This window comes from Xenopus tropicalis, chromosome 6, assembly GCF_000004195.4.
Source record: "Xenopus tropicalis strain Nigerian chromosome 6, UCB_Xtro_10.0, whole genome shotgun sequence".
In the NCBI taxonomy this organism is placed as follows: domain Eukaryota; kingdom Metazoa; phylum Chordata; class Amphibia; order Anura; family Pipidae; genus Xenopus; species Xenopus tropicalis.
Genome location: NC_030682.2, coordinates 153,968,469 through 153,979,875, shown reverse-complemented (window position 1 = coordinate 153,979,875; position 11,407 = coordinate 153,968,469). Strand labels below are relative to the sequence as shown.

The 11,407-nt window shown below is 44.0% G+C and overlaps 1 protein-coding gene across 2 annotated transcripts in view; it reads left to right on the top strand.

Annotated features, from left to right (window-relative positions):
• The first annotated feature begins 10,204 nt into the window (after positions 1 to 10,204).
• The window catches only part of cpsf1 (cleavage and polyadenylation specific factor 1), a 32,830-nt gene continuing 31,627 nt past the window's right edge, over positions 10,205 to 11,407 (top strand). For both annotated transcript variants that reach the window (XM_031904652.1, XM_031904651.1), the window contains exon 1: positions 10,205 to 10,312. The gene's annotated coding sequence lies outside the window, so the exon portion shown is untranslated. The remainder of the gene's footprint in view (positions 10,313 to 11,407) is intronic.

The window sequence follows — 11,407 nt, the reverse complement described above, 5'->3', positions numbered from 1 at the left end:
TAGAATTCTAAACCCATACATGCCACTTACATGTTCAAATGCACTTTCCTTAATTTATCTCGGGACAATGTAATTTTATGTAGAATATATGAATTAATATTTTTCTCTAAGTTTTATCTTCCAGGAAAAGATCTTCAAGCAGAAGGATAAATGTGTCTGAATTTTTTGGTCATGTTTAGCTTGTTTTTTTTTTTATCTCACACTTAAGCAGCTTTTCAAACTTTTTTAATGACAGTAGAACATTGATGGATGAGACCTAAAGGTTCCAAGTGGGGGGGAAGGAATCTGCATGACACAGAGGGAGAGGCGTTGGGTGGTGACACCACAGAAGTTTATTGACAGGATGCAGTAGTGCAATGGGCTGGAGACTGATTGATGTCAAAATATATTCTTCAGGCTTCTTCTATAACTAATGTTCTCCCACAAATATAATGGTCAATGGGATTTTTAAAGGAAAAAATGAACTGTTCTGATGTTTGTCAGTGTCTAAATCAGTGCAGGAGTCTTAAGTGGGAAGATGGAAATGCAATGAAAAGAACTCACTAACATACAAACAGGGCGTCATTTACAGAGTTTCAGGACTTGAACGTCTACTTTTAATTAAGTAACATCCACCTTATTATTATTATTCAGTGTTTTGTTTTATTCAGTGTTTTTCTGTATACATGTTTATACTTTTCAATGTAAAAAAACAAATCCAGAGAGTGTCCCAGAGAAAGTGCAAATATATTAGTGTTGCTATGCATATCTGCCTAGAGATACTAAACAAGGGCTCATATTTAGTATATAGTCTATAGAGGGTGTTGGGCGCTAAATGTACAGACACGGGGGGATTTATAAAGAACACATATACTCAGAATATTGATGTTTTAGCTGCATATTTGCAGGGATATATCCGTTAATATCCTGACTAGATCAGGTAGGGGGTGATATTGTGTCCAAATCTAGAGTTTGTGGCAAAATGTGGGTTTTCTGAGAAAGAAAAAAAAAGATCAGACTGTAAGAAGCCCAAGAGCTACAGATCCACCCAACACCAGCGCCAATACCGGATCCTGTGTATCAGTCACTGCTACATTGAACTAAAGACACCCAAACGCCTGGAGGAAAAACCCCTGATGCTGCAAGAACTTAATGTGTTGGGTACTGGGTAGGGACGTGGGGGAGCGATGGGAGGGGCAAGGAATACCGCCTGGGGCACAAATACCCCCCCAGCCCTGGGAAGAATGGAGTTTGTGAACAGAAATGTTTCAGTCTGTTTAATGAGTGGATTTAATTCTCTGCAAAGACTAAGTACAACTTATACAGTAAGTGGGAATATTACTGACTGGCGACTGAAAATATCTACTGATGTCTGGAAAGGAAATGATCAACTCATTCAGTGTTGTATCTAATCCCGTACCCCAAATTTATATCTAATCCCGTACCCCAAACCTATATCTAATCCCGTACCCCAAACCTATATCTAATCCCGTACCCCAAACCTATATCTAATCCCGTACCCCAAACCTATATCTAATCCCGTACCCCAAACTTATATCTAATCCCGTACCCCAAACCTATATCTAATCCCGTACCCCAAACCTATATCTAATCCCGTACCCCAAACCTATATCTAATCCCGTACCCCAAACCTATATCTAATCCCGTACCCCAACCTAATCTAATTCCCGTACCCCAAACCTATATCTAATCCCGTACCCCAACTATATTACCCCAACCTATATCTAATCCCGTACAACCCAAACCTATATCTAATCCCGTACACCCAAACCTATATCTAATCCCGATACCCCCAAAACCTATATCTAATCCCGTACATACCCCAAACCTATATCTAATCCCGTACATACCCCAAACCTATATCTAATCCCGTACATACCCCAAACCTATATCTAATCCCGTATACCCCAAACCTATATCTAATCCCGTACCCCAAACCTATATCTAATCCCGTACCAAACCTATATCTAATCCCGTACCCCAAACCTATATCTAATCCCGTACCCCAAACCTATTCTAATCCCGTACCCCAAACCTATATCTAATTCCCGATACCCCCAAACCTATATCTATCCCGTCAATTACCCCAAAAACCTATATCTAATCCCGTACCCAAACCTATATCTAATCCCCTACCCCAAACCTATATTCTAATCCCGTACCCCAAAAACCTATATCTAATCCGTACATACCCCAAACCTATATCTAATTCCCGTACATACCCCAAACCTATATCTAATCCCGTACATACCCCAAACCTATATCTAATCCCGTACCCCAAACCTATATCTAATCCCGTACCCCAAACCTATATCTAATCCCGTACCCCAAACCTATATCTAATCCCGTACATACCCCAAACCTATATCTAATCCCGTACCCCAAACCTATATCTAATCCCGTACCCCAAACCTATATCTAATCCCATACCCCAAACCTATATCTAATCCCATACCCCAAACCTATATCTAATCCCGTACCCCAAAACCTGCCCCTTGTAATAGATTTGGGTACTTATTCATCCTAAATGGGAAACAGAAAGAGCTGGAGAAGTGATATGTAACCAGTTCTATTAGTATTTCTAGAAAATGTAAGAGCCTTGGTTTAGCATTCTCTATAACACAATTACAAACTAGAAAGGGAAGTTTGAGAACAAACTTCATGTTGGGTTGAAAAACATGAAGTCACTGAATGAGCTCCACCCACTTTCTCTAACCTTGGACCCCAGTTATACAGTAAAAACCACTGTGCAAAGTTTGGGGACCCTGGTTTTAATAGTGTCTGAATGGCAGCAATTTAAATTTCCCCACTGAAAGTCAACGACATCTGATTGGCGGTTGGTGGCTCCACCCCCTTTTTCTAACCTGGAACTGCAGTTACCCAATGACTAACTCTGCGAAGTTTAGGGGCCCTTGGATTAATAGTTACAAAACAGCAGCAATTAAACCAATAAAAGTCAAAAGGTGAATTGTGATTGGTGGTTGGTGGCTCCGCCCACTTTTTCTAACCTTGAGTTGAAGTCACCCAGTGACAAACAGTGGGCACCCTGGCATAAATAGTGTGAGAATGGCAGCATTTTAAATTTAAACCAATAAAATTCAATTGATGAAATCTGATTGGCTGTTAGTGACCCAATCTACTTTTCCTATTTTTGAACTGCAGTCCCCCAGTGACCAACTTTGTAAATTTTGGGGACTCAGGCATTCATTGTGAGGCTGACAGCATTTTACACTTCCCCATTGAAAGTAAATAGGTGAAATGTTATTGGCTGTTGGTGGCTCCGCCCACTTTTTCTAACTTTGAATGACAAATACCCAGTGACTGACTCTGGAAACTTTAACAACCCTGGAATTAATATTTAAATAATGGCATCAGTTTAAATATAAACCAAGGAAATCTAATGGGTGGAAATGGATTGGCTGTTGGTGGCTCCTCCCACTTGTTTGGGAACCCTGACATAAATAGTGTGAGCAAAGCAACATTTTAAATATAAACCAAAAAAATTCAATAGGTGAAGTCTGATTGGCTGTTGGTGGCTCCACCCACTTTTTAAAACCTAAAAATGCAGTTCCCTAGTGACCCTGGTGTTAATACTGTGAGAATGGCAGCAGGTTGAATTTCCCATTGAAAATCAATAGGTAAAATCTGATTGGCTGTTGTTGGCTCCACCCACTTTTTCTAACTCTGAACCGCAGTTACCAGGTGACTAGCTCTGCAAAGTTTGGAGACCTTAGTATTAATATTTAAAGAATGGCAGCAGTTTAAATTTAAACATATGAAGTCTATAGGTGAAATCTGATTGGTTGTTGTTGGCCCCACCCACTTTTCTAAACTTGGAACATAGTCACCTAGTGACAAACTGTGCAAAGTTTGGGGACCCTGACATTAAACATGTGAGAATGGCAGCAGTTACAATTTTCCCACTGAAAACAATGAAAGAAATGTGATTGGCTTTTGGTGGCCCCACCCACTTTTTCTAACCTTGAGTACAAAGTCACCCAGTGACTGACTGTGCAAAGTTTGGGAACTCTGGCATCAAACTAATAAAATTCAATAGGTGAAATCTGATTGGCTGTTGGTGGCCCCACCCACTTTTTCTAACCTTGAGTACAACGTCACGCAGTGACTGACTGTGCAAAGTTTGGGAACTCTGGCATCAAACTAATAAAATTCAATAGGTGAAATCTGATTGGCTGTTGGTGGCCCCGCCCACTTTTTCAAAACTAAAACTGTAGTCCTCTAGTGACCAACTGTGAAAAGTTTGGGGACCCTGGTGTTATTACTGTGAGACTGGCAGCAGGTTGAATTTCCCCATTTAGAGTCAATAGGTAAAATCTGATTGGCTGTTGGTGGCCCCGCCCACTTTTTCAAAACTAAAACTGTAGTCCTCTTGTGACCAACTGTGAAAAGTTTGGGGACCCTGGTGTTAATACTGTGAGACTGGCAGCAGGTTGGATTTCCCCATTTAGAGTCAATAGGTAAAATATGATTGGCTGTTGGTGGCTCCACCCACTTACAAAAATACTAAAAACCTTAAATGTGTAGTCACCCAGTGTCTGACCAGTTTGGGAACCCTGACAACAAACCAATAAAAATCAGTAGGTGAAATCTGATTGGTTGTTGATGGCTCCGCCCACTTTTCAAAACTAAAATTGCAGTCCCCTAGTGACCAACTGTGAAAAGTTTGGGGACCCCGGGGTTAGTACTGTGAGAATGGCAGCAGATTGAATTTCCCCATTGAAAGTCAATAGGTAAACTCTGATTGGCTGTTGGTGGCTCCACCCACTTTTTCTTACCTTGAACCCAGTTACCTGGTGCCTAACTCTGCAAAGTTTGGGGACCCCGATGTTATTACTGTGAGACTGGCAGCAGGTTGGATTTCTGCCAAATCAATAGGTAAAATCTGATTGGCTGTTCATAGCTCCGCCCACTTTTTTGGGCATCCAATAATCATCCTATTTTCATTCAGGCTGAGCCCATGACTGTGTGATTCAAGTTTGGGGGGTGTGGCCTCAAAGCTGTAAGATTGGGAGCAGTTTCAATTTCCCCATTAAAGTCAATGGGTACAATATGATTGGCTGCTGTTGGCCCCTCCCACTTTGGGGTCATCCAACAAATGTTGCTGCTTCATTCGGGGTGACCCCATGATTATGTTATTCAAGTTTGGGGGGTGTAGCTTCAAAGCTGTAAGTGTGGCAGCAGTTTGAAAATCTTCCCTGTCAAAGTCAATGGGAAAATTGGGGGGTTCGGAGGTGCGCCACAGAAAGACGGGGGGCCGGATCGCTTAGAAAAGCACAAGCAACCTGCTCCGCTATAGGGCGAAGAAGTGTGGGGAGTTTGGGTGTTGTACCCCTAAACCTGTAGGAGGAGGAGCGTTTAGAAAATGGGGGGCGCTAAGAAGAAGAAGAAGAAGAAGAAGAAGAAGAAGAAGAAGAAGAAGAAGAAGAAGAAGAAGAAGAAGCGGAAGAATCAGCTAAAGTCGAAGAACAGTCTGTGGGGTTTTCAACCCAACACAACTATCATGTTATACAGTTATATATAAAAAAAAGAATGTTTGAATGTGTTGTGGATGAATTCTGAGCAGAACTGATCCAAGTGGGGGGGTGTAGTAATATGTGTGGGGACTGTGCCTACTTACCTGTGTATAGTAAGTGTATAATATTAGTATCATGTAATTGTATGAAGGTACATAGGGCACAAGGTATCTGTATAGAGTTACACAGTGAGTCAGAAGGTAATTCAGTTGATAAGTTGGGAAGCGTTGAGGTGCCTGTGGGGGTTCCCTTGGGATTTATTATAGGGGGGGACCAACACCGAGATATCCCAGGAAGCCAACTGGGGGGTCTTTAGCATTTCAAAGTTGAATTGTGTGTACAGTTGTTTATGGTGAGACGGCTCCTTATGGGAACTGCCCGACTGACTAACCCAATGAGATTCTGATACCTGATTATCTTGTCAGCCAATCAGAACACATCCCTACTTTGGTCAGTGAGAGCCCTAAGAGTATAACTTGTGTAGCTCTAATACTCACATAGTTGGACAGATTGGTAGAAACATAGACAGACAGACACACACACACACACACACACACAGAGATAAGAGTTAGGGTTAGGGAGAAGTCCTGAAGGCGGATCCCTGTAGAACAGATCCCGTGGGCACATATATACACACACACACACACACACAGATATATGAGTTAGGGTTAGGGAGAAGTACTGAAGGTGGATCCCTATAGAACAGATCCCGTGGGCACATATATACACACACACACATATACACACACACACACACACACACACACACACACACACACAGATATAAGAGTTAGGGTTAGGGAGAAGTCCTGAAGGCGGATCCCTGTAGAACAGATCCCGTGGGCACATATATACACACACACACATATACACACACACACACACACAAAGATAGAGAGGTTAGGGTTAGGGAGAAGTCCTGAAGGCGGATCCCTGTAGAACAGATCCCGTGGGCACATATAAAGGATCTCTGTATCATTCCCTGTCTCTGGGCTGGATAATAGAAATAAATTCGCTTCATCTCTGGAAAAGAACCGGGGTTGTTTCCTTTTACCTGATTGTGGTAAATGTTGGAATATCCAGTATATTTGTAATAATGTACTATATCTACACTATACACAACAGGATGGAGTAGAAGACAATATATACCAATATATCACCCTCAGTAATAAGGACAAATGAATCCAATTCTAAATGATCCATCAGACCCCCCCAGGCGCCACTGAAAGGCCACGGGCCGGGCTCCCCATTCAGATGAAATACACCAGAGGCCCATAGCAACCAATCAGATCTTTGCTTTTCTTTTCTAACTGTTCAAATCTAATTGCTGATTGGTTGCTATGGGCAACACCACCGGTGATGCAGGTTTATGCACTATAATAAATTTGCCCCTTATTGTGGCCATGTCGATACCCAACGATTCTGGCAACAAACCATGAAGTTCACGGTGGGCAAAACTTTCATTACCGTAAGTCCTAAACCTGCCCAGGTACCCCCGGTACCCACCACATATGCCCCCCAATTGCTCCTCAGTGGATGGGACCCTCTCCTTCAACGCTGCCCACATGGGTAAAATGGGTGAACTCGCACCTTGAACTGTACTAACTGTCGTACCAGCCGGGCACTGCCCACAGCAATGCGAGTGGATATGGCAATGCCCAGCGGCCACTACTGTCTCACAAGGCTTATTAACCTCTTACTGTCCTTCTTCTTCTGCCCTCCAACTGGGAGTTGTGGGGGCAGTCCCTTGGGTCATAGCAGGGGCGGGTCCTCAGGTCACAGTGGGGGCGGGTCCTCGGGTCACAGAGGGGGCGGGCCCTTGGGTCATAGCAGGGGCGGGTCCTCGGGTCACAGTGGGGGCGGGTCCTCGGGTAACATCGGGGGCGGGCCCTTGGGTCATAGCGAGAGCGGGTCCTCGGGTCACAGTGGGGGCGGGCCCTTGGGTCATAGCAGGGGCGGGTCCTCGGGTCACAGCGGGGGCAGGCCCTTGGGTCATAGCGGGGGCGGGTCCTTGGGTCACAGCGGGGGCGGGCCCTGGATGACCATTCCCGACAGGCTAAGATGTCCCCTCTGTGTCACTGAATGTATTGGGGTTGTTCCGTGTAGCTGCCCTACATATAATGTCCATAGACACCTCTCTAGCTGAATGAGCCCTAATGTGGAAGGCTGATGTAAGAGGGGCGTGTCTGATAATGTTGGGGGCGGGGTTACTGTGTCTGTCGGACACAATTACGAGGGTTTCTGCCCGGCTTTCAGAATGTCAAGAAACAGGCAGAAGGTTTTGACCCAGACGGCCCTTTGAAAAACGGGGTGTGGGAAAGATTTTCACCACCGCAGTCCCCCCAATAGTCGATGGTTCAGCCTTACACAGTCGGAAGCTGCTAGAAAGTCTCGGTAGCCCCGCCCCCAATCTGTTCCCCTCCGCTCACACCAACATCTGTCAGAACTAATAAAGAATTAAAGCACAACTCCCAACTGGGACAGTCAGGCCACAAAGGCTCGGGCCTAGGCACTAAAAAAGATACAAACTTAGCTTTTCCAGAGCCCAGAAATCTCAACAAGCTTCAGCTGCACTCAGATACAGTGTTTCTCACATTTAATTAAATAAGTGGGCTTTTGGCAGAGAGCCCAGAAATCTTAACAAGCTTCAGCTGCACTCAGATACAGTGTTTCTCACATTTAATTAAATAAGTGGGCTTTTGGCAGAGAGCCCAGAAATCTTAACAAGCTTTAGCTGCAATTAGATACAGTGTTTCTCACATTTAATTAAATAAGTAGGCTTTTGGCAGAGAGCCCAGAAATCTTAACAAGCTTCAGCTGCACTCAGATACAGTGTTTCTCACATTTAATTAAATAAGTGGGCTTTTGGCAGAGAGCCCAGAAATCTTAACAAGCTTTAGCTGCAATTAGATACAGTGTTTCTCACATTTAATTAAATAAGTAGGCTTTTGGCAGAGAGCCCAGAAATCTTAACAAGCTTCAGCTGCACTCAGATACAGTGTTTCTCACATTTAATTAAATAAGTGGGCTTTTGGCAGAGAGCCCAGAAATCTTAACAAGCTTTAGCTGCAATTAGTTACAGTGTTTCTCACATTTAATTAAATAAGTAGGCTTTTGGCAGAGAGCCCAGAAATCTTAACAAGCTTCAGCTGCACTCAGATACAGTGTTTCTCACATTTAATTAAATAAGTGGGCTTTTGGCAGAGAGCCCAGAAATCTTAACAAGCTTCAGCTGCAATTAGTTACAGTGTTTCTCACATTTAATTAAATAAGTAGGCTTTTGGCAGAGAGCCCAGAAAGCTTAACAAGCTTCACCTGCACTTAGATACAGTGTTTCTCACATTTAATTAAATAAGTGGGCTTTTGGCAGAGAGCCCAGAAATCTTAACAAGCTTTAGCTGCAATTAGATACAGTGTTTCTCACATTTAATTAACTAAGTGGGCTTTTGGCAGAGAGCCCAGAAATCTTAACAAGCTTTAGCTGCACTTAGATACAGTGTTTCTCACATTTAATTAAATAAGTAGGCTTTTGGCAGAGAGCCTAGAAATCTTAACAAGCTTTAGCTGCACTCAGATACAGTGTTTCTCACATTTAATTAAATAAGTAGGCTTTTGGCAGAGAGCCCAGAAATCTTAACAAGCTTTAGCTGCACTTAGATACAGTGTTTCTCACATTTAATTAAATAAGTAGGCTTTTGGCAGAGAGCCTAGAAATCTTAACAAGCTTTAGCTGCACTCAGATACAGTGTTTCTCACATTTAATTAAATAAGTAGGCTTTTGGCAGAGAGCCCAGAAATCTTAACAAGCTTTAGCTGCACTTAGATACAGTGTTTCTCACATTTAATTAAATAAGTAGGCTTTCGGCAGAGAGCCCAGAAATCTTAACAAGCTTCAGCTGCACTGAGATACAGTGTTTCTCACATTTAATTAAATAAGTGGGCTTTTGGCAGAGAGCCCAGAAAGGAAACAAGCCCTTAGATAAAAGTGTAACTAATAAGCTAAACAGGTCTCTTGGGGGAACCGAGACACATTAAAGGGCAACTTCATTAGCAAAGTTATAATAACACATAAAACAAGAGCCCAAACCCCCACAAACGGGTTCAGACTTCACATAACCCGCCTAATTGTGTGCAATGGGCGTGGCTACTAGGGGGCGTGGTTGCAAATATGGGCGTGGTCAAAACAATTTTGCGGCATTTCTTTCTGTCCCTCTTTCCATTGTGCAAACGTGGGGAGGCAGGAAACAATATAAAGTTCTGTTGCTCAGATAAAACCTGACGCGGGTCGCACACTATTCCGTTACTATCCGGGCTAGTAGGGCTAGTAGGGCTAGTAGGGCTAGTAGGGCTGGTAGGGCTGGTAGGGCTAGTAGGGTTAGTAGGGCTAGTAGGGCTGGTAGGGCTGGTAGGGCTGGTAGGGCTAGTAGGGCTGGTAGGGCTAGTAGGGCTAGTAGGGCTGGTAGGGCTGGTAGGGCTGGTAGGGCTGGTAGGGCTAGTAGGGCTGGTAGGGCTGGTAGGGCTGGTAGGGTTGGTAGGGCTAGTAGGGCTAGTAGGGCTAGTAGGGCTAGTACGGGCCCGACACTCTCTGAGGGAAGTATGGGGTGCGAGTAAGGGAAAACAGATTGGGGCGGAGCTACCGCGACTTCCGCCCGTGTTGCCACGCCCATAAGGCGGCTACGTGATGCGTCACTGCGCTTACGTGCAGTTGTACCGCCAGTCTCGCTTGATGAGACTTCCGGTGGGATTCTCTGTGAGAGCCGGAGGGTCGGAACCTGCAGGTAACTGAGGTCTCAGCGCAGCAACGGGCCGGCCGGGTTGGGCTCTGGGGGGAAAGCTGGACTGGGAAGGGGCTGTGTAGGGGGGAAGGAGGGTTGGGCTGTGGGGGAAAGCCGGGTTGTGTTGGGGGGAATTCGGGGCTGGGGGGCTGCGCTGACTGGGATTCCCGCCCCCATGCTTTCAGTCAGATACAGACCCGGAAAGGGAATGAATGAAACCTTCATAGTCCTGTCTCGGTATTATCCAATCCCTGTGCGTCTCTACCGGAACTAAAACCTCACTGACCAATGAGCAGCTGGGAAATGTGTGGGCGGGAAGCACTTGTTGCCATGGGGGCTTTAGCTGCAGGGGGCAATAATACAGTAATAACTCAGAGTGTAAGCTCTGCGGGGCAGGGAGCTCCTTCCTACTGTGTCTCATACCCCGGGGCACTTACTCCCTGTGTGTTTATATTCTATTTATTATCACTTGTCCCCTCCCTGTGTGTTTATATTCTATTTATTATCACTTGTCCCCCTCCCTGTGTGTTTATATTCTATTTATTATCACTTGTCCCCCTCCCTGTGTGTTTATATTCTATTTATTATCACTTGTCCCCCTCCCTGTGTGTTTATATTCTATTTATTATCACTTGTCCCCCTCCCTGTGTGTTTATATTCTATTTATTATCACTTGTCCCCCTCCCTGTGTGTTTATATTCTATTTATTTATTATCACTTGTCCCCCTCCCTGTGTGTTTATATTCTATTTATTATCACTTGTCCCCTCCCTGTGTGTTTATATTCTATTTATTATCACTTGTCCCCCTCCCTGTGTGTTTATATTCTATTTATTATCACTTGTCCCCCTCCCTGTGTGTTTATATTCTATTTATTATCACTTGTCCCCCTCCCTGTGTGTTTATATTCTATTTATTATCACTTGTCCCCCTCCCTGTGTGTTTATATTCTATTTATTTATTATCACTTGTCCCCCTCCCTGTGTGTTTATATTCTATTTATTATCACTTGTCCCCCTCCCTGTGTGTTTATATTCTATTTATTTATTATCACTTGTCCCCTCCCTGTGTGTTTATATTCTATTTATTTATTATCACT